At 38.7% G+C, this 24,091-nt stretch overlaps 1 protein-coding gene and 1 long non-coding RNA gene across 2 annotated transcripts in view; both read left to right on the top strand.

Annotated features, from left to right (window-relative positions):
* pitpnc1a (phosphatidylinositol transfer protein cytoplasmic 1a) overlaps positions 1–24,091 on the top strand; it is a 54,147-nt gene that overhangs the window by 10,198 nt on the left and 19,858 nt on the right. The gene's annotated exons all lie outside the window — the stretch shown is intronic.
* Positions 3,950–4,751, top strand: LOC143418510 (uncharacterized). The gene is made up of 3 exons (XR_013098501.1): positions 3,950–4,148; positions 4,316–4,561; positions 4,662–4,751. It is a non-coding gene; the product is annotated as an uncharacterized LOC143418510 (long non-coding RNA).

Genomic DNA, 24,091 nt, shown 5'->3' with positions numbered 1-24,091 from the left:
TTTCTGGGTGGTGTCTCACGGGATAACGATTGCCTCTCCCGTGGTTGTTCGTGAAGGTAGGTGAACGCCACGCCCTTGGCTCTCGTGTTCCTCAAGCTGTTCCGACAGTTTTTGACCATGTGGCGCTGGCAAGTTGTCCGGCTGGGGATGGGAAAGAAGTGATGATGAAGGATTACTCTTTCTACAGTAATGGGTATTTTGTCAGCATGTAGATGAATCCCAAGATCCAAGATATTCCAGCAGAGCATTGCTTTGCAAAAAGAGTACTAATTTTTGTTTCATGCTAGGCTGTTCTGTTTGTGTATATATGAAGATTTTCTTTTCCACACTAATAATTGTATCCAGACCCTAGTTTAAACTAGAAACAGAACTACACAGTATATGTAGGTTGCAGAGCACGGAAAAGCACAGTACAGTGATACAGAAACCTGTTCAGAAGATTTTATTACTTTTAATCACCATTTATCCACGCTCTTCCTCATATTGCTACTTGACACTATGGCTGTTGTTTTTCATCATCCTGTCCATTCCTGTAGATAAAGCCAAACTTATTTCAGTTGTTACTGTCAACTATTATTGTTTATGTGTCTGTAGAAATATGCAAAATATATGCAAACCCTCGTTTTTTTAGGAGCACAATTACAGCTTTGGAGCTTGTGAACACAATAAAAAGTCTCAGATTTAAGTTTGGACTCTCAGACCTGCAGACCTCATTACTCTCTCTTGTCCACTGAATTTGCCGATGCTAATTAATTCTTTTCGGGTATCAATGTGTGTGGCGCCAATAAAAATGTTTTCCTTGGAAAGTCAGCGCAAGAGATGTGACTGATTCAGTCAATGAGCTGCATAATTATTACTTGATCCCACACGCATAAATCCAATCAGCTCCCCTAACCTGGTCATCACCCGACACTGTTAAAAATGTCTCATTCACAGCTCTTGCTGCATATACTATTAACCTTCACTACAGGGTCTCTGTGTATACCGTATCGGAACCACAGCATGTCAAAGGGCCACTTTAGCTGAAACCTGAAGACTAGAGACAGGTTGTTTAATATAATCACCATAACACACACACACACACATGCAAATGTATATCTAAAGTCATCTACCATATGTGGTTGTGTGCACAGCTACATGATGTGCATACCGAAATAACAGGTACAAGTGTCCCTGGTTACTATGGGAACATCAGCAGCTCGCAACTGATTAGAAATCTCTTTGATGATGAAGTGGCTTTGTGTTTGCGTTCTGTGAGCAAACAAACGCCAAGGTCTGTATGTGTGTTTGTGTGTGTAGATGTGAGTCCAACTGACCAGCATACATGAAGTACAAGTTCTTGCTCAGGAGTCCACATTAACATTTACAGTAACATTAATACTTATAAGAGATAAGATAAGATAAGACTTTATTGATCCCACAACAGGGAAATTTTTGCGTCACCTCAGCTCAGGTACAGATATATGAAGGAAATACAAAAATACAAATAAGTACAATCAATGAAAAAAGTAAGATAATACACTATATAACTTATTTCACATAAAGGTGTTTTAATTTTAATATTTAATGATTTTATTGCGGTTCTTTAAAAAACTTGAAAATCTGGTGAACAGCTGTTTCAAATGAGACAGCGACCGTGTACCTGGAAAGTTCAGCACTGGCAGTGAAACCTCATCCAACACACCAGATGGTCTCAGTGTATATTTATGCCTGTCTGCCATGACTTTATTATTCCTGGTATAGGTTTGTTTGTGTCTGTGTATTACTGACTCTTCAGTATTGTAACAGCCACACAGAAATTAGAGAAGAACACATGGAAATGTACACAAATAACAATCATTTATACTCCAAGTGAAAACTAGTTTTGATGACACACATTATCACCACAAGGTGTTAGACACCATATCTCAGTCACATAGACCTAGAGACCAAAACCACTACTTGCTAGGGAAAAATGTATATTCCTGCACTGTCCATTAAAATCAGTTACAAAATCCCATATTGCACTGGCCTAGAGATGGCTCAGTGACACCCAAGCAACAAGTTAGCTAGTAAAAAACTGTACTTAGTTGGCGAGCAGTAGCTAGAGGTTGCTAGGTCAAGTTGGTCACTAAGAGTGCTGTGCCGAATAGGTCACATCGCACATAGCTTGAAGGTGCTGGCTCTGGAAACACCTGTGAACTGCTCACTGAGCGGTAGTGAATAGTGATGGTAAATTTGATTCTTTTTTACTGAATCAAGTGTTAATGAGTCACTCACCAAAGTGAATCGCATTTTTTGAGTCATTTGATTCACTGAGTCAGTTGACCAGAGAGTGCAAAAAAATTTACATTTTCACTCAAACTTAATTTGTTTCTCTTTTCATGTAAATCCTACTGCTAAGATGAATGACTCTAAAAGAAAACAACTATTTTATAGAGCAAAAAAGAGCAAAAACATTTCTAAAATTAAGCAATTTCCTATCAAAATTGCTTAATAAACATTTATTTTGTTTATTTTTATTTTATTAGTATTTTCCTTAAATGTGTCAAATATATATTTTCTCATCTAAATGTCCACTGAGCTGTGAGCCAGGGGGCAGTAATGCGCCTTAACATTGGTTGCCAACCAAGAAGAAGAAGAAGAAGCTGTGAGCCAGGAGGGAGGGGGTGAGCAAGTCCTGAGTGCTTCGCTTACGCTTATGATTCAGCACAGGAGGGAGGAGGTTAGTGAGTGAGTGAGTGAGTGAGTGATTCGTTCGCTCTATGATTCAGCACAGGAGGGAGGGGGTGAGTAGCTCAAATGTGCTGTTAGCATGTTAGCAGAGCGATGCTACTGTGAACCGAGGAGCTATTGTCTTGATGTGAGCTTCTACTCAGAGTTTTTTCTTCCAGTTCAGAGCAGAAATTTTTTTGTTAAGATACTGGATGTTGTGTTTTTCTCCACAATTTTAATTATAAGCTAGATACATTGCTGCTAACAGCAACAGGGATGAGTCAGTGAGTCAGTTGGACTTGTGAATCATGATTCATGAGTCAGTAGGACTTGTGAATCATGATTCATGAGTCAGTAAAGTGATTCTTGAGTATTGAATGATTCGTTCATGATTCGCACATCACTAGTAGTGAACCTGTAAAAAGTGCAACACAAAGTGGAAACTATGATCCTCCACCTTCAAGTACAAGTTGTGTATGTGTGCATGTGTGTGACAATGATAAAACCTTTCTACAGCTGTTGTGACCTAAGTGCTACTTCATATACAGTGATCCACCTTATGATGATGACTGTATGTGTCTCCTGTTTTTTATTCACTCTCTACAGCTAAGCATTTTGAGAAACCACATGAATAGAAGCAACAGTATAGGAAAGGGGCAACTTTTTCTTTATATGCATAAGTTCTGCATATGCACATGCTACATACTTGATAAAGGTTATGACAAATTAGCGTTTCAGGAAAATAAAAAAAATTAGAGATAGCTTTTAATGTGTAGTGTTGAATGTTTACACTACACACTACATATGAGACTTTAGAGTGAGCTCCCTACTGGTGGTTCTGTCCTTTGTTTCTGAGCTGGTTACAGAAGGTGTGTGCTTTTTATTGAGGTTGTGACTGTGCCGTACTAGACAATTAAAATATTAAATGTGAGGGGGGAAAAATCATATATGTTAAAAACCAACATTATGCTGATGTGATTATTCAGAAAGGAAACTGCACAATATATTTACATACAACACAAAAGAACTGTAAAAATTACGCAATCACAACAGGTCAAGAAAAATTTACAATAGCTTTGTCCCGGTGGTATTACTATGAATTGCTGTATTTTTGTAAGATAAAAAGCAGAGAAGCAAAAAACAATTGTTGTTTATACACTGTGTGGTTAGTGTTATGTAGTATGTTTAGTTGAAGTGGTTCAACAAGTCTTGCATAATCATTCTCCTCTCCTTTTGATTTTACTTTCATATGCCATTCCTTTTCTCGGCATCATAGTTTAAAAATGAGGAAGGTGTTATTTAACACAGACAGCTACATACAATACAGATCTATCTTCAGTTCTACCTCGCAAGAACAAGAAATCCACAATAGTACGCGCAAATAAATACACATGAGAATATGTTACTGAAAATTATGCTTTTTTTCTCAGGAACATTTTGCCTCTGTGCACAAAGTAAGTATGAATGCTTCTTGTTCCAGGAACAGCTTCTTTAGATATTGCATTGAATCCAAATACATGCAAGTTTATTTGTGAATGCTTTGATGAATTTGTAACTGATGCATAATATTATATACTTTTGTTGTTGAATTTATGTAACTTTTTTTTTTACATATTCCTAGGGAGTATTACGCTTTGTTACACTTTTGGATGCTTTAAGTCCAGTGATACGCAAGTCTGCGTGACAATGGATGGTGACGAAGTCTTCTATGCAGACTTTAAAAACGGGTCTCTGATTTGGGACAGCAAAATACCTACAGCCATCCATGCTTCATGCGCTTACAGCCAAGCACTATATTCCCAATATCAGTGCAGATATTTTGTTCATGATGACTGGAAACAACACGAGACAATTATGAACACTAAAGGTAATTGATTCCCAATCAACATTTATACCACCTCCTGTTACAATATAAGTCTTTTTTTCCAACACATATGAACTTGAAATAAAGAATATTTTACCCACAGCACCACCGGAAATCATCATCTACCCCAGAGATGAAATTATGAAAGAAGAAGACAATTCCCTCATCTGCTTAATCAAAAAGTTCTTTCCCCCTTCTATCAAAATAAAGTGGACCAAAAATGATATAGAAGTTAAAGTGGAAGATCCTTTCATCAAATGTTTACCCAATCCAGATGGGACATTTTATGTTTTCTCCCACCTGGACTTTGTGCCAGAAGACGGTGACATCTACAGCTGCAGTGTGGAGCATGAAGCCTTGACGGAGCCTCTGACAAAGCTTTGGGGTGAGGACAAAGTTTTATATTATGCCGAATCTTGCAATGTAGAAATGACAAAATTCTAAGCTAACTCAAAATATTGTTTTGTTTTTTTTGTTTTTACTTTTGTTATTGTGATTTGTCTTCCATAGAGGTTCAAACAGATGAGCCTAGTAATGGTCCAGATGTCTTCTGTGGACTTGGCCTGAGTCTTGGAGTTATTGGAGTTGTTGCAGGAGCATTCCTGTATGTAAAAGGGAGGCAGTATCAGAGTACCCAGAACCCTGCTGGTTAAACCATTTATCATACTTTACAAAGCATTCTGATTATAGTTTATTTGTAGCAGGCGGTTTCATGTGACTCCCCCTTTCTTTTGTCTCCTGACAAATCCCAACAGTCCACTACAGAGTAAGCTAAAATTCTCAATAATCATAAAATAAAATATACATACTATAATAATTTAAATGATTTAAATGTGATTATATGTGTTGGTACTTTATTTAATTTATGTATTCTGTATGTTCATAATTCTTTACATTTTAAAATAATAAATGTGTATGATTTCCACAGTGTCATTCTTCTTTTAAGAAGTTTAGGTTTTAAAAGCGAGTGAAGGTTGATAAGTTGACTTCTTCCTCATTCTTGGTTTAGAGATAACTTTTAATGTGTAGTGTTGAATGTTTACACTACACACTACATAAGAGACTTTAGAGTGAGCTCCATACTGGTGGCTCTGTCCTTTGTTTCTGAGCTGGTTACAGAAGGTGTGTGCTTTTTATTGAGGTTGTGACTGTGCCATACTAGACAATTAAAATATTAAATGTGAGGGGGGAAAAATCATACATGTTGAAAACAAACATTATGCTGATGTGATTATTCAGAGAGGAAACTGCACAATATATTTACATACAACACAAAAGAACTGTAAAAATATGAGTATATGAAAGCATAACTACACCAAATAATTACATTTGGGTATTTCCAGTAATGCAACAATTAAAAATAGGTCACTTTGAAGACTGCATCTGTTAAAGGCTGTGTAGTTAAATTGTTTTAGATATATAATGTGTATGACAAATTGGTTGCAGTTGACTGGATTAATTTGGTTTTGCCCACTGATATTCCTGTTCTGCCTAATTACTCCGCTTAATGTTAATGTTAAGTTACAATTATCTGCTCAGTTTGTTGTTTCTCACTTTTCCAAATACATAGGCAGGGCATTTACCAGAACTGGTAGCAGCTGACTTTCAGTAACACTAAATAGGAGTGGCAATAACCAGTGTGAACCACAGTCATTAATTGTGAGGGATTTTCCACTGAGCAAAAAGAAAGGTACATTCTTTCATGTAGTTGACATGCCATCATTCATTTTCTTCTGTCTATATACACCTAAATCATACACACCAGAGGCTTCATTTTTATATCCGACTACTGAGGAAATATGCGTATCCAGAATTTTTATTTTTACATGTTTCTTTCTCTCTTCGGTCTAGGTGAGTTGCATCTCTTTTCTCTTTCAGTTTAACAGTAAATTTCAAGTTTTAGGTGTTATTATAGCAATGCTTCTGACAATAAATTATAATCCTTGCGTTACAGTTTCCTCAGATGAGGATTACTTCCAATCCAGAGCATGCTGTACTTTCAAAGGTCCACACTTCGAAGATATGGAGTATACACGTATAATCAGTTTGAACAAGATTGCAGTGTTGGAGTACAATAATACGAGGGGCAGCTGGATTGGATTTACACCCTACACAATAGAACTTGCAAAATTTTGGAACCTAAATCCATTTGGCACGAGGGAAGCAAAAGCATTGTGTTCAGACAACCTTGGCTACATCCAAATCTTAAGTAAGACCATTTTTCCTTAAACTACTTAAAATCCCTCTTGTGCATGCTCATTCAGTGATATTGCTTACTGAGGCATTTAATCAAATGGAGCCACTGATATTAAAAAAGGATCTATTTATTATAAATACTGGTAATTATCATAAAAACTATAACTATTATATTTTTGCCCAATTAACCCATGGTATAGCAGGTTCAGAAATTTAATAATTAACTACATAATTATTGGTGATATCTTATAATCTGTATAAGTAACAGAATTAGAAAAAGCATACTAATTGTTTTAAGTTAAAAACAAATGTTTTGGGTTTTTTTTCAGGTAATGTTACATATATACCCACCATCAGAGTGAAATCAGTAAAGCAGTATAGTGGTGGACATCCAGCCATGCTTGTGTGCAGTGCTTTCAACTTTTATCCGAAACAAATCCGAATGACGTGGTTGCGTAACCAAAAGGAAGTTACTACAGGTGTCAGTTACTCTGAAGTGATGCCTGATGGAGACTGGTACTACCAGATTCATTCTTACTTGGAATACACCCCAATTCATGGAGAAAAAATTACCTGTGTGGTTGAACATTTAAGCATCTCTGAGCCAATACTTGCAATTTGGGGTGAGTTTTATTTTGCAATGCAAATAATCCATAAATAAACAAATAACATATGTTTTTAAGAAAATGCAATAATTACAAACATATTTTTTATTGGTGTTTTAGATCCTACCCTTCCTGTGGCTGCACGAAACAAAATCATTGTTGGAACATGTGGACTCTTGCTTGGTTTTGTTATTGTGAGCTGTGGATTCATTTATCACAAGAAAAAGTCTTCTGTATACAATGCTTTCTGTCAAGGCAAGTGCATATATTAGATTTAAATATTTACAGCTATGACAAATATTTATTCTTACCGATATAGGGAGTGCAGAATTATTAGGCAAGTTGTATTTTTGAGGAATAATTTTATTATTGAACAACAACCATGTTCTCAATGAACCCAAAAAACTCATTAATATCAAAGCTGAATGTTTTTGGAAGTAGTTTTTAGTTTGTTTTTAGTTTTAGCTATTTTAGGGGGATATCTGTGTGTGCAGGTGACTATTACTGTGCATAATTATTAGGCAACTTAACAAAAAACAAATATATACCCATTTCAATTATTTATTTTTACCAGTGAAACCAATATAACATCTCCACATTCACAAATATACATTTCTGACATTCAAAAACAAAACAAAAACAAATCAGCGACAAATATAGCCACCTTTCTTTGCAAGGACACTCAAAAGCCTGCCATCCATGGATTCTGTCAGTGTTTTGATCTGTTCACCATCAACATTGCGTGCAGCAGCAACCACAGCCTCCCAGACACTGTTCAGAGAGGTGTACTGTTGTCCCTCCTTGTAAATCTCACATTTGATGATGGATCACAGGTTCTCAATGGGGTTCAGATCAGGTGAACAAGGTGGCCATGTCATTAGTTTTTCTTCTTTTATACCCTTTCTTGCCAGCCACGCTGTGGAGTACTTGGACGCATGTGATGGAGCATTGTCCTGCATGAAAATCATGTTTTTCTTGAAGGATGCAGACTTCTTCCTGTACCACTGCTTGAAGAAGGTGTCTTCTAGAAACTGGCAGTAGGACTGGGAGTTGAGCTTGACTCCATCCTCAACCCGAAAAGGCCCCACAAGCTCATCTTTGATGATACCAGCCCAAACCAGTACTCCACCTCCACCTTGCTGGCGTCTGAGTCGGACTGGAGCTCTCTGCCCTTTACCAATCCAGCCACGGGCCCATCCATCTGGCCCATCAAGACTCACTCTCATTTCATCAGTCCATAAAACCTTAGAAAAACCAGTCTTGAGATATTTCTTGGCCCAGTCTTGACGTTTCAGCTTGTGTGTCTTGTTCAGTGGTGGTCGTCTTTCAGCCTTTCTTACCTTGGCCATGTCTCTGAGTATTGCACACCTTGTGCTTTTGGGCACTCCAGTGATGTTGCAGCTCTGAAATATGGCCAAACTGGTGGCAAGTGGCATCTTGGCAGCTGCACGCTTGACTTTTCTCAGTTCATGGGCAGTTATTTGGCGCCTTGGTTTTTCCACACGCTTCTTGCGACCCTGTTGACTATTTTGAATGAAACGCTTGATTGTTCGATGATCACGCTTCAGAAGCTTTGCAATTTTGAGACTGCTGCATCCCTCTGCAAGATATCTCACTATTTTTGACTTTTCTGAGCCTGTCAAGTCCTTCTTTTGACCCATTTTGCCAAAGGAAAGGAAGTTGCCTAATAATTATGCACACCTGATATAGGGTGTTGATGTCATTAGACCACACCCCTTCTCATTACAGAGATGCACATCACCTAATATGCTTAATTGGTAGTAGGCTTTCGAGCCTATACAGCTTGGAGTAAGACAACATGCATGAAGAGGATGATGTGGACAAAATACTCATTTGCCTAATAATTCTGCACTCCCTGTATTCTTGTGTTTACAGGACGAGTGCTGATTCCTGTGGAACACCTGCCTACAGATGGAACAACTTAACAGTCACAACTGAAGCCATGTCTATTGTCACTTAAAATTCAAAATTTTCACAGTGTATGAAAAGCTCTTCAGAGAGTGTTGCAGAATGATTCCTAAACATAGAATTTAGTTTTCATTTTGCACTTCTGAGTTTCATCTTAAAGCAGGTCTGTGTTTAACACAAGCCTTCACATCATGTTTTCATGTTTTGTTTGGTGGTGATGTTTACTGTGAAGGTATTTCAGTTCATTTAAATCCTAATATCACCATTTATGATTGTATTTACAGTAATTTATAAAGATTACCTTGCTCAGCAAAATATACATATTCTACACTTTTAGATATTATTGATTTTTTGTTGGGGGAACCTGGGTAATTCTAACTTCCTGGTTGAGCTTAAAATGTCTTCTCAGATTACTCTAATTGTATTATATTTCTGTGTTTAGCAGCATACCTAATATATGTTTGTATACATGTAATGCAGCAGTTTTATGGCTGGTTGGTTCTGTAATGTTCTCCAAATACTACTATAGTAAACTATTGCTTTCATATCAATATGAAATCTTGTTAATATCTCTTGATTATTCAAATCTGCTAAATCCTTTTATGAGTCTTATTTATATTTCACACTAGTTCTGTCATCAACAGGAACAGAAATATATAAACACAATATAGTGACATATATTTGACAATATATTTGACATTTGCATTAAATTATAAGCATAAACTTCTGTTTCTTGGCTCTCTGCTTCTGTTGCACTACTTAACAGACAACACAACTTTAATGTTTTGCATTCAAGCAAAGTGAGTAATACATTTTAGAATAAAAATAATATTTAGAACATGTTAAGGTATTTTTAAACTAACAATAGTATTTAGCATTTAAAGCAAGAAGGAGCACACCCAGAGCAATAAAATGAGCTATGCCTGGGCTGTCCTAATGAACCTGGAGGTCACACAAATCACCTAAAAGGACAACAGATTGCCCTTGAAAGTCAGAACTTGTGGGAATGTAACTAAAGTGAACAATATTATTTGTGCATAAAAGCTGGGGTAGTGGTTTTATTTGTGGTTACAGTGTCATGGTAGTACACACCTGTAAAATAAACACTGTAAAGTTTCATGTCTGTGTCTTGCCAAAGTTGACAGCTATTTACAGAAAAAAATTGTCAAGACAAAGATGCAAACAAAAACACTTTCAAGGAGAAAATAATATAAGAGGAAATTCTGACACACCTGTAAATGAAAGATAGTAACAGAGAAGAGAGCTAGAGCGGTACACTAGAAAACAGATTTCAGGAAACCATGTACTTCAAAATTCCAATTCAAAATTATGCTCATTATCTGCAGTGTTGGAAAGGTTACTTTTAAAATGTATTTCACTACAGATTACAGAATACATGCCCCAAAATGTATTTTGTACTGTATTCCGTTATGTTACATAATATATTATCATGCTTTTTACAACTACATAAATGTACTATTGATGTGTGATTTATTACTGTTACTTAAGATTATTCGCCATCCCCCCCTCTGTCCCCTTCTGGCTGCCTCTGCCTCAATTTTATCCCACAACTTAGACATTCACATTACTCACACTCTCATTACACATAGATATAGGATCTTGGGGGTGGGCACGATACACGGAATCCAAATTACCATCAGGGTGTACACCTCACCCCTGGCGTCGTTGCCCACCTCTCAATTTTAAATACACGTAGACATTGAGGGCTAGCAGGAGGGACTATGCGCTTACCTGCTGCTCTCTGGCAGGTAGCTCCATGCCCTCCTGGGTTTTAAATGCACCTTAGAACACACATGCATCAACACTACAATGAGCGGGTGGAGGGAGGTTTGGAGTCTTCTCTCACCCCCGTTCTCTGCGGCCCGCTGGAGCAGGGGGGCTAGGAGGAGGAGTTGGCCGTCCGACTGCGGTCTGGAGTGTGGGGCCTCCCTGCTGCTGCGGAGTCGGGGCGGTCTGCCTTTCCCCACCGCAGGGAAAAGGGTAACTCCACCTGGGTCTGGGTGCAGTTCCTGGTGGCCTTCTGGTGCTCCGGTTTTGTTTTGCTTCGAGCCCTCCTTCCTGGGCCGCCGCCGCCCTCCCTGGTCGGGTTTTTTTGTTTTTGGTCGGTTTTGGTTTTCTTGTGTTGGGCTGTCTGGGGCCAGCCCTTGACGGGGGGGTACTGTCATGATCCTGGGTCCTTTTGACCCAGCGTTTTGTGTTTTCTCTTCGCGATTTTGGTTCTGTTCTTCCTCTGGTTAGTGTTTACTCTGTTCTGCCCGTGTGTTCCTGTATCTAGTCCGCGTTTCTTAGTTTGTGTCCTTTCATGTGTAAGTTCCTGTTTTATTGTGAAAGGTCTGCGTCTTAAGTGAGTGTTTTCATTCTCCCCTTCTCTTGTCTCTTGTTTTAACACAAAAAAGACCTCAATGTCAGATTACAACTATCTACCATGAGGTAGATGCAAAAATTCTAGTATATCATAAAAACCAAGAAAAAATATATCAATGAAGTTGAATGACTTGCACATCTGTGAGGATACCAGTTTGTCTTTCTTATTTGTTTTGTCACTTGATTAAATTACTGTGTTTTATATATTCAGTAAATATCTAACAGATATTTACATTTCGTTCCTTCCAGTAATTGCAGTATTTCCACAAAAATTACAATCCATGGTGAGGCATCCTTCCATCAGTCTGTACATCCAAGGCTACGTTCACACTGCAGGTCTTAATGCTCAATTACGCTTTTTTGACACTACAAATAAAATGCGACAGCAAACGCGCTCTAGTGTGAACCCTCAAAGCGGCCCGCATGCGCAAAAGAAGACGTCACACACAACGCGCTCTGTTTAGACCCAGAGCAAACAATATTGTTTGACTGATGGCCCTTAATATAAAGCCTTCGGACTTTACGTTTCCCAATTTTTGCTTCAAGTTATTTTGTTATTTACATAATAATGTAAATAACCTAATAACTATCCTTATTGCTGTTTTAGAGAGGAGCGGTGCTTCAAAGGATAGTTGCAGATTTCTGTCAGAATCTGCAGATTATACAGTACAAGTAACATGTTCACGTTTCTCCAACGTTGTCTTCCCAACAGTTTCACTGACATCTACGCTGGATGGTCAGGAAGTGTTCGTGATGTCTTCTCCGGCGCTGATAATTGGCGTCTGTCTTGTGTCAGTGACGTAAAAGACGGATTTAATGCGACATGACCGTTCAAACAGCAGTCACTTTCTAAAACATGGGATATGTATCGGATTCAGTACCACATACGAAAGTGACCCAGATCGGATCTGAAAATATCGGATTTGTGCCGTTCACACTGTCATACCATAAACGGATATGGGTCGCATAGGGTCAAAAAAAAAATCGGATTTGATGCGCTTTCGCCTGCAGTGTGAACGTAGCCCAAAATTCATAAGAATCGCTACTCCTTCTAGAATATTGGCTAGACTTTAGTAAAGCTAGATTCATTTCTCATGAATAAGACTGTTTTCCACTGGGCTGGCAAGTAGGTAGGCAGTGTGGATTCCCAAGTTTGTGAATGTGGTAACTCGAGAGCAAGGCAATGTAGGATTTTGAAATTGATACCATACGTGCATCTTCTTTGAGGGTGAATGGCACCACTGGTGGCTGAAAGTATTTTTTTTTTATGGTAATCTGCAATTTCTCACTAAATATTTACCATTACTAATGATAAACGCTTGGTCTTGCAAGAACAAAAAATAATCTTAAATGGTAAATGGTATGTATTTGTATAGCGCTTTATTTAGTCCCTAAGGACCCCAAAGCACTTTACACGTTCAGCCATCCACCCATTCACACACTGGTGATGGCAAGCTACATTGTAGCCACAGCCGCCCTGACAGAGGCAAGGCTGCCGGACACTGGCGCTACTGAGCCCTCTGACCACCACCAGTAGGCAACGGGTGAAGTGTCTTGCCCAAGGACACAACGACCGAGACTGTCCGAGCCGGGGCTCAAACCGGCAACTGCCAACTTTTGAGCCACAATCTTAACCTTCCTTTTGTGATCAAAAATGATGTACTGTAATAACAGAACTCACAGGAACTTTCAAAATAATCTGAAATATAGAATGAAATATAAACTGCTTCACTCCTCCACTTCTTAAACTTCTTTTGCAGAACCTGATATAAACATTAAGAAGTTTTGCATTACTTTACTGCTTCATTTTTCACTGAACATCAAAAAAAATTGTGGCCTTCTAATACTTCTTTCAATAACTTCTTTACTATTCCTGCAGAATAGTAAATAGATATGGAAATCATATCTACATGTCTATAGACCTCACCCTCAAACGTCCTGGGAGATCAAGGAAGGTTGAGCACAGCAACAATAATTTAGCACAACAACACAATCACGTTCTTCCCCTTTCCATACAAGGGTAGCAATATACCAGTACATAAAAAAACAATACAATGGTGTTTGTCATGCTAGCAGGACTGCACTGTATCAAAGCAAACACATGAGACTGACACACAAGGATACAAACATGGAAGACCTTGTGGGTGTTAGCAGCAACAGCACTGCACATTCATGTTTTTATCAGAACATCTGTGTGAAAGTAAAGTGTTTGTTTCTAAATTTGTCTTTGTTATACTTTTTCCCACAGTGTAGAAAGTATGTGATGTACAGTGCAAAGGGTTGGGCTGCATGTACTGTTTCTGTGTGTGTGAGAGAGAGAGGGACTGATCAGGGCAGGTTTAACTAGTTTGAAGCCTTCAGGGAAGTTAATCTGATACCCAGTAGCATTGCAACACATTGAATCTTGCCCTTATAAATTAATTGGGTAACAGGTAGACTGCAAAAATGGGTGTTTAAATGTCTTCCCTGGTTTGTCAGTTATGTAGAGTTATCTTCTCTCTCCACTTGTCCTGACATCCCAACATAGTGTGAAATAACCTCAGGAGAAGTCCCTTTAAAAGAAGTCCCTTTTATGCTTGTACCAAGAACAAGAAACTTTTTTTAGTTACAGATTGGGAAGGTGAACTCAAATAACAAAAAGAGGTATGCTGAACCTGCATCATAGTACAGGTTCCTGGTACTTTTCCTGGAAAAGAAAACAAACAAAAATATAAGTAAACTTAAATTTAGGGTTTTGGTAGTGCAGCTTGGCTCTTGGCATGTTAATATTTTTGTCCCGTGACTCATTTTGGACTTTTTAGTAATTGAAACATGACACAGGTTTTGTAGTGCTCACTGTGGAGTCCTTTTCATTATTACTGTTACTGTGTGTATGTGTTTTTGCTATAATATTTATTCAAACGAAATGTAAATCTTCACTGTATTCAGTAGTGGTCGCACAGGAAACTCCTTGTCTAATTAAAAATTATAACAATTAGTCAAATGTTGTTCAAGTAAAGTTGTTTCTAATGTTCCCAGTATGACACGTCAACAAAGGCTGTTTTTGTATTTTTGTTCTTGTTTTTTTTAGGCACAGCTACATGGTTAAACAATGAGGAAAGATACCTGTTTGGCACAGATGTTGTTGCCTAGCCAGAAAGTTTAGTTGGTTGGCTGATATCCAGTGTCTTTTTGCAGCCTAACAGTGTTGATCTTTATTTTACTGGTTTCATTTGGGCACATTTGACTTCACTTTTATTTATTTGTTTTTTTACATGCCAAAAAGCTAAGAAAGTATCCAATGCTTTTTGAAACTGAATTCCCAAAACTGCTATTTTTATAACAAGATAACAAAACAACCTAACAATGTGCTTTTTTGCTCATTTTTTCTAATCATTCTCTACGTCACCACTGCTGTGAGTTTACCTAGCTCTCTCCATGCATAATGAATGAGATGAGTTTTCCACAAACAATCTGAAATTCAAGTTATACCAAAACACTCCAGACTGGAACGGAAGGGACAAAAGGCTTATGTAACAATAAGGTGCTTGCCAAAACAAGAAATGACTTCTCTAAGAAAACCACGTGGTTCTTGCTCAAAGCTTAGTTGGAAGTGAACAGAGTGATGGATTTAAACTGACTGTGAATGTTGTTTTATTGCTGGTAAATTGGTCTTGAGCATATATAGCAACAAAATGAAATCAATCAAAAATCAGTGTAGCAGCCAATGCGTGCCACGCCCAAGGCTGAACAGTTCTTTGTTTTTCTCAGTAAAATCCACCTTAATTTGTTCCTTTTTAAATTGCTCTTACGTGAGTAGACTTAAACATGTTCAGAACGTTTCAGTCTCTCAACCTTTGTTTACCTCTAGTACTTAATGATGAAATAGATTTAACCCAGTAGAAGCATTTGACAGTGAACCAAAGTTGTGGAACTTTGCTACTTTCAGCTGTGCCCTTATTCACAAGAGGTCACCACAGCAGGTAGTGCCACATGTTTGATTTGGCAGATTTATACAACAGCCCTTCCTGACTTCCCCTGCAGGGATTTCTGTGTCCTCCTGGGATTGAATCAGGCAGACGTGTAGACATCTATACAAAAAAAACACAAACAGTATGTTTCCTGGTGCATTTATTCAAGCATTTATTTCATGCAGGGATGATTTAAATGGCCAATCGTTACTTGTTTTTGGCACAGCCAAAGCATTGCTACTGAATATGGAGTAGAGAAACATACTTTAACTGTTTCAGGTGGATACTTGATATTTCATGGATGGTTTGACACAATCCAGTCCCCTCATCAAACATGGAAATCGGTTAGATTAGATCCACTGTCAGACCGTACGTAAAAACTTTTACAGAGCTGTCTGAAATCTCTGACTCTATTATTAGCACTCTGTTACATTAGCAAATCAGCATTTCCAATATGAAATTAAAATAAAGTTCTCAGCACAGCAAACAGTGATGGCATTTCCCGGCTAAATGGGAGGATTGGCTTATTTGAATTGCTCCAAAAGTATTGCTGTGATTGATGTCTTTGTGTTATTCATAAACTATAAAGCCAAATTTGTAATTGTGACACCAAGTCATTCACTATCACTTCACAATTGTGTTTTTACAGCCTTAATAATCGCTGGACTGTAGTAACACTTGCAAACACAGTTGTATGTTAGATGATATCCCACACATATATGCATTAAAGGACTAACATAGGGGTGAAGGCATATTACTGGAGATGACTTAAACCACTTAGAAAGCTACACATAAACATCAACCATTTGTCATTGCTGTTTTATCCATGTATTGGTCATCCTTTTGAAAGCATTGTGACTTCACTGCTGCCTCTGCCAGCACAGTGACTGCAGTACTGCTGAGGTCAAACGTGTTACCGATTCAGAGGTATTATCAAAAGTGTTATTACAGGGTTTGAAGTGAGGCGCTGTGTTCAACCATGCTTATGCTGTGAGACAGAGGGGGAGGAAAAATAGCATCAGAGGATGGAAATGGCAAAGCAACATAAAGGAGTGTCAGTAGAGGAAAAGTTGAAGGAGAAACTGATATGCATCGAGGAGGGTATGAATGCAGAAAGGAACAGGAGTAAAAGGGAGGGCAAGAAACAGCTGCACTCAATCAAGGCCGGTTATGTAATGTCTCACAATCTGTCAGCTTCCCAAACATCTTTCTTCAGCGGCTCTTACTTTTTTTTTTTTTAAATCTCCCATCCCTGATCATCATCTCTACTTTTTAAGGACACTCTTACAGTCCTCTCTCCTGTTTCATGCCTGGATATCAGCACATTATTCTCATCAGCCACTCAATGTGCTGCCAGGCAGGGGGTAAAGATGATGCATAGCGGAGTGATCCATAGTGAGTGATCTTGATGTTATGTAATCTTTGGTTCATTGACCTCAGACGCTGCAGAGTTGGAGAAAGAGGAGAAGCTAAAGAGTTAGAGAGGAGGGGGGGAAAGATGTTATAGAGGGGAAGCACGACGGGAGAGTGCTCTCTCCCACCTGCAGCAATCAGTATTAATAAATTTCACCTCACCACACACCTTTGACATAGTTTATGCAACACACTCTTGTTCTCAGCAGGAGCTGTAAGAAAGCTTGTTTTTCAGGTGTGCTGTTTCCACGGCTAAATTCACCCAGTGGAGCTTGTTTTATAAACTACAAATTAAAAATTAATTATCTGCAATCTGCTGAAATCTATAGACTGTGAAAAAATAAAAGCTGGTTATATAAAACCTGCTCACATTGCTTTCTGTTTAAAATTTCTATTATTGCTTGTTTATTCCCCCCCCCCAAAAGGGAGGGAGTATGTAGTCGGTTTGTTTGTTTGTTAGCGATTTAGCCTCCAGAGTTTTCAAGATGTCGTTTTCAAATTTTGTGCGATGACAGAAACCAATAACGGCCCGAGCTGATTTAATTTTGTCAAGGTCAAGCTTTAGGCCACAAATGTGAAAATCTGTAAAAATGTCCAATCTTTTATGGATCATCTTCAAACTTACAGCATACTACGCCTCAGGGAATGTGACCCTGGTTGGCTAAGCATTTGATCTTGACCTTCATTGTGAGTGCCTGAGGTCAAAGTTGACCTTGAAAATATTTTCAAGAAACCATATCGAGTAATATGTCATATGAAACGAAATGGAGAGAGCTGTACAACGCACTTTTTATTTTTTCAACATGATGCCCTAGAACCTCACAGTGATGCCACAAAATGTTTATACTCACACACTGCATGAATATATCTTAAAATCTCACATTTTTACAGCTTATGGAGCCAAGATTTCAGCCAATTCTTCTCCAATCATACAGGTTAAGATAAATAAAAAAAATACACCGTTTTGGTACGTATGCTTCAAGGCCAACGGTCAGGGTTACATGAAAATGCTTTAGTTTCCACTGGATTATATTAGTCAATATATTAGTCAACGGGGAGACATGAACACTTTTTTTGTTAGCTCTTTAAAACATTTTTAATGAAACATTATGACTTCGCAATGGCACAAAAAGCTTAATATACTACACTAGATTAGCAGTATTAAAAATGCTGACAACAGCACAAATTATCTATGAAAACAATGCAGATGTTGTTATTGGGGATTTCCAAAAATGATGCTGATGTCAGCAGGTTATAAAAACAAATATAGATTTACAATAGCCCTTAGCCTTCGGGCTAGAAAAGAGTTTGTGGTGGTAATTTTCCATTTTCCATTCTGAGCCTGTATTTTAGACAGATAATCACATCTGGACCACACCTGGAGTGTTTATTGGGATTAGTATGGGCTTCTTAATTACTTCAAACTTCTGCTCACTCTGTATTTTTGTAGAAAAGTGCAAAAACTATACATACTAACAGTATACTTATACAATATACTATAATATGCGGGGGGAGGGGAGGGGGAAATCAGTTTGATTCACAGCCAAAAGTGAGAAAAATGTCTTTAAAGTGCTTAGACATCTTCTCTCAGCCTTCCTTTTATTAACTGATCCATGATAGTAACATACCATGTTTAGTTCCATTAATTTATTAATACATTTAAAGGGCATAAACAATAACCCATGCATGAAACCTCCTGTATTCCCTGCAGAAAAGGCCCTAACACCAGCTTCTCTTCCTCTGTCACTCTACTTTTCTCTCAGCGGCTGCACTGCCCGAGTGCTCGAGTGAGGCTATCACACTGCGAAAGGCAGCTGTCCCCGTGTGCGGCACAGAATTCATTAGTGTTAAGCTACTGTAACAGTTTGCTTCAGTGAGCCAGCTGCCACCCTTTGCATCCTCCCACACTGCCTGTGTCACCTCTGTGGAGAGTGAATTCATCAAACCTTTGCAGGGAGTTTGAGCTCACCTTCACATTTTGCTGAATCAGCACCAGAGGAGAAAATACAGTCACTCATATGCACTTACTCTCGACAGCATGCCCACGTTTGTGCTGAAACGGCAGAATGTGTGCCAGTGTCTGTGCGTGTGTGTGTACATCAGCAGTTACAGCTTTAGAGCTGTAAGAAATTTTACAAACCGAGGAAATGTTGGAGTAGAGAGACGCTGTTTAGGCTGTTAGAAAGTATTCAACTGAGATGTATAGGATTAGTGTTTTATAACACAGGTATGATTTGCCCAGTGATTTAAATAAGGCAGAATAAGTTGATTTAAAGTTAAAGCAATTACTGAAAGCCAGTTCAGGACAGGTTTGGATTATTAGTTTTCTAATTTAGTGTAGTTTAGTTGAAGTTTAGTTGAGTCTAATGTGTCAGGTTGAGTCAAAATGCATATTGGGTCCCAGCGTCGATAAAACTGAGTAGGGTTGAAAACCTCCCACTGCCTTTGCACATTTCATCTATCGGTTCTCTTTTTGGGGATCTGCCTCAAGTGGTCATTCGAGGAACTGCAATTAATTTTTTTTAGACTTGTAGGATTTGCTGCTTAATAAGAAGCTGAACCTGTTTTATGCCCTAACCTGCCTCCGTTATTTCTCTCTCGCCTAATTTCAAATTGAGGAGAAACCTGATGTCAGGAATATTTTCTGTGAGCTCTAAACAGGATTTTTTAGGCCATCTTTTCATCAGTTGTGCATTACATGTAAGCTAGTAAACTGTCATTCTCTTTAATAGTAATAGAGTTTTTGTGATTTTGTTTTATTGCTGTGAAATTGTCCATTTTAAATATTTTCCACTGCTTTGTTTCTAACTATGCTAGCAGAAAGACTGTTCGTTTGCTTTTTAAGTCTACAGCAGCATCACATGTGGCGCTCTTTCTCCTTCTGTTTTCAGCATGCTTCTATCCCTATACTGATTGGACGTGAGCGAGACCGTCTTAGTAACATCTACTGCAGATTCACCATGCATTTATCCTGTTTGTATGACTCTTTAAGGCACAGGTCTTATATGGAACTCCCACACCTCTGAAACAGCTCTGCACTGGAGCCAAATGTCCTTTATGACAGAATATGAGCGCAGGCAGCTCCACAGCAGTCCTCCTGATAGTATTTTTAATGGAGTTCTTTGATCTGATGTATGATATTTAGGAGTTGTGCATTTGCTCTGATGCTAGCTCGTTTCTGTGAGATGAGCAAGAAAATGGAAGCTGCTGTCTCATGTAGCCTGGAGGCACAATGCAGTATGTGTTTCTGTGCCTCTTCTGCTGGAGGATTTTGAGTGTGTGTTTTGCAGCTGAATTTAAAAATGTGACTATGATGCGATTATTATGTAATGTCACCTAATGTCCTTTTGTCATATAGTTTTAGATAAATTCTCCAAGTTTGTACAGTAGCTTATATATTAATGTACTAGTGTTGCACGTGATAGTCAGACTTGGAAAAACAGTGTTTGGTGGCCGCAGCATGATCAAAATTATTGAAACCGTGTGCAATGAACTTGTTGCCTTTTAATGATAAGGATATGGTCAACGAACACTTACAGTCAGCTGCCATCTTCACTGCAAATAAACAAGAAAACCAGATCTTCCAGGAGAAAAACCATCACAACCGTGATGGAGAATGCAACAACACGTACAGGATAACAAGTGGGAAAGCAGCTGAAACTATGAGACAGGAGAAGTATATATGCAAAGCACAAGAGAAAATAGGTCATCAAAATAAAACAGGAACTACCTAACAGCGAGACAAGGACTAAGACACATGAGCTTGACAGAGAGACAGACAAAATACTGAGACAAGACTGAGGGGACAGAATGTTAACCCTAAGGATTTACAAACACAGCGAAAGGAATGAAACCAGAACACTAAAGGAGCTTGTACCGGGCATAAAGAAATAAGAAACAAGGCACGTAAACACGAAGAAAGAACAGAGAGATAAATATAACCATAAAACAAAGATACAAAACCAGAAAAACCCTTAAACTTCCCCAAAACTTAAAACCCTGGATGCAAGACCCAGGTACCATGACGGTAAAGACATGACTACTGATTTCAAGCACAGCCAGAACCTCCAGATCTGAAACAGAAATTCCCCCACAAATAGGACAAAAAGCAATTTAACTGCACAATGACATAGGCACATGGCAATTTTGCTTTTATGTAACCAGAATACAACCAGGTGGTCATCAAGTGAGTCACTCTCCTAATTCAAAGATACTCATCACAGACGAGTTTTACTCAACAATGTAGACTGACTGACTGCAACATGCCAGGCTGCAAGGCAATTACTTTGCCATGAAAAATGGCTCCAGAGAACGCAGGCTGTTGCACGCTCCGCCGCTGGGTAACCAGTTGCAATGAGTCACTAACAGCGAAAAGTGCTGCAGTCGTCCGACAGCCACAGATTTGTGACCATTTCTGACCATTAAGAGGCGAGGATGTGACCTCAGGGAAGAGCTGGTGTGTTTTAAAAATGCCTTGTTATTTATTCATAGCGCTGAAAGCATTTGTGGTCCAAGCCTGAATATATTTGTTAGGCGGGGTTTGATAAATTAGCAGCAGCGTTTGCCAGAATTATTAAATACATCTCCATGTACATTTGAAAATGCTTTTCTTGGCCGGTGTTTGTGTGCTGACAGAGGGTGTTTATATCTGCATGTGCCCTCTGATGCTATAATAATTCATCCACCATATGTGCAGATGAGATAGAACAACATGGATGGATTTCACAAGTAAAGAGTTTAAAGCTTTTCATACCATTGCTGTAAGAAATGAAAGGATAATTTTCTGTAAATATATCAAATCTGGCTTTATTGATCAGCTTAGATGAGTTTACAAAAAGCAAATCCACTTCTTTGGCATGTGTCCAGATGCACACATGCACACCCAGAAACGGACATAAAAATTAAAGCTATTTATCTCGACAGGAGCGCAGTCAGTTATCCAAGAATACTGAGCGCTGTGAGCAGCAATTACTCTGTCAGTGGTTGAATTTTAATTACATTTTAGCACTGTGCCTGGTATTGTCTCATGTGTGTAAGTGTAATTGTGTCTGCGTGTGTCCTTATCTTACAGTAGCACACTGTAGCACAATGACCACAGTTCCCCAACACCTGCTGTTGCGTTAGAGCAGGGAGCCAAAAAACCAGAGAGAGACACACACAGAGTGTGATCACAGTAAAAGGCTTAATGCTTTCATCTTAAAATGAATATACTCTGTCTTTTAAATGCATGACCACAGACAGCCAACCAAAGACTGGAAACAAGATTAAACAGTTAGCCTTGCTCTGTCCGAAGGTAGCAAAATCCACCTATCAGCATTTCTAAAGCTTAAGGAAAAAGAAGCTCAAAAATTTTTGCTTTAGAGTTCTTTAATTTCTCCCGCCTACTGCAGCCCTCTTCTTCCTCAACTCTATTCTTTTGATATGTACAATAAGGCACGATTCATCCTACACTTTTACTGTACCGGTAATTTTGTTCCATTTTCTTGGGTCACGCTGACCAAAAAAATAGAAATTTTGCCACCAGCACCAGGAGCAGCTCCATGAGCAATCACGGTCCACTACTTTAATTTCAAGGTTTCCATTACTTGAGTGCCAAAGGTGACTGAACTCTACGTGGCTTTTACCAGGTAATGAGCTAAGAGCAAAGTTTGGAGGTGAGCAAGAATAGGAGTTCAGAAAGTAAAAGGTTGGATTTTAGTGTATAGGTGGAGACCAGGTAAAGAGGAATGAGACAGGAGGAGGTGTAAATAGGAGAGAAAAGAAAGTATACCTCGGCTGATGAGAGCTCATATTTTTCCTTGCTGTCCTTGATCCTGCCCAGAGGCTCTAGAGGGAGAAAGAGAGAGATAAAAAGAAATTATTCATGGCCACTCTAACCAAGGCAAGGGCCACTTCTCCCTTCTAGTCATTAGAGCGAGATTTCCAAAGACAACAATGAAAAGCAGCCCCTCATTCATCAGCTGCAGCTTTCAGGTAGCCAGCAGACGGCGAGCCGGATACAATGCCTGGCAGGGAGCACAATGGCCGGGCTGTTTACACAACATGTCCAAACCCAAATTAGTCAAAGAGGGAAACAGAAAACATGGTGCTTAATGGTAATACACTGTTGCTAGTCATCAGTATGATGGGAGGGATGTTCAGAGGTCCTCTTGAGTGGGCACTCTGCCTTGATGTTTTTCATCCAGCGTGGAGATTTATGTCAGCTCTTCAACCATCTCTCATGTTTCAGCTACAACAGGAATATTTTGATATGTACAACAATCTCCTTTATCCTTCTTTAGCTGCCTCAGTGTCGGAATTCTGGATTTCATGTCATAGACTGGACAAAAGAATCTCTCAGGTTTTCTTTGTATTTTAAATGAATAACACACTTTTGTAAACTGGTTATCATGGGTTGATTTGGTCATGAAATATGTTCGGCATATGATGGCATGTTTTTAAATTAAAATGAGTGCAAAAGCAGCCAGTGTCCAAAGAAAAACCTTTTCAGAAGGGAAAATCATGGGGAAAATATGTGTCCTTTCAGCTGCTGACTGCTCCACTGAGCTCAGCACTAGCAGGCTGTACAGATGAAACAATTAGATAACAGACAAGGAAAAAGCTCCATGAAGAACTTAACTCTCTGTGTGTTCATTACTCGAAGCAGCCAGCTTTGACCAGTGATACTTTTTTTTATGAATCACATTATTCCTTGTTGTTTTATGCGCAAATTTTGACAGACTTACTTAAACGTGAGGACCGCAAAAAAGGATGCAGGAGTCAAGATAATAAATCTACAAAAACAGTTGTTTGATGTCAGCGGAAAAGTGCACAGCGGGTGAAGACAAGAGGATAAACAGACCGTAACTAGGACCCGGAAATTACACATTGACAAACACAGATGAGGAAACAAAGGAGGCATTATGAGAAACTGGACATATTGAATTCCTGGAAAAAAATGCAACACAAAAATTTCTCCAGAAAAGGAGAAGCTTTGGATTCATAGTAGAAGTTGTGCCTCGGCGCTGCAGCCATGTTTTAAAATGCACAATTTTAATTGTGGAGGTAAAATGGTT

The sequence above is a fragment of the Maylandia zebra genome, linkage group LG4, assembly GCF_041146795.1.
Source record: "Maylandia zebra isolate NMK-2024a linkage group LG4, Mzebra_GT3a, whole genome shotgun sequence".
Lineage (NCBI taxonomy): Eukaryota > Metazoa > Chordata > Actinopteri > Cichliformes > Cichlidae > Maylandia > Maylandia zebra.
Note: the sequence above shows the minus strand (reverse complement) of the source record. Positions and strands in the feature narration are given on the sequence as shown.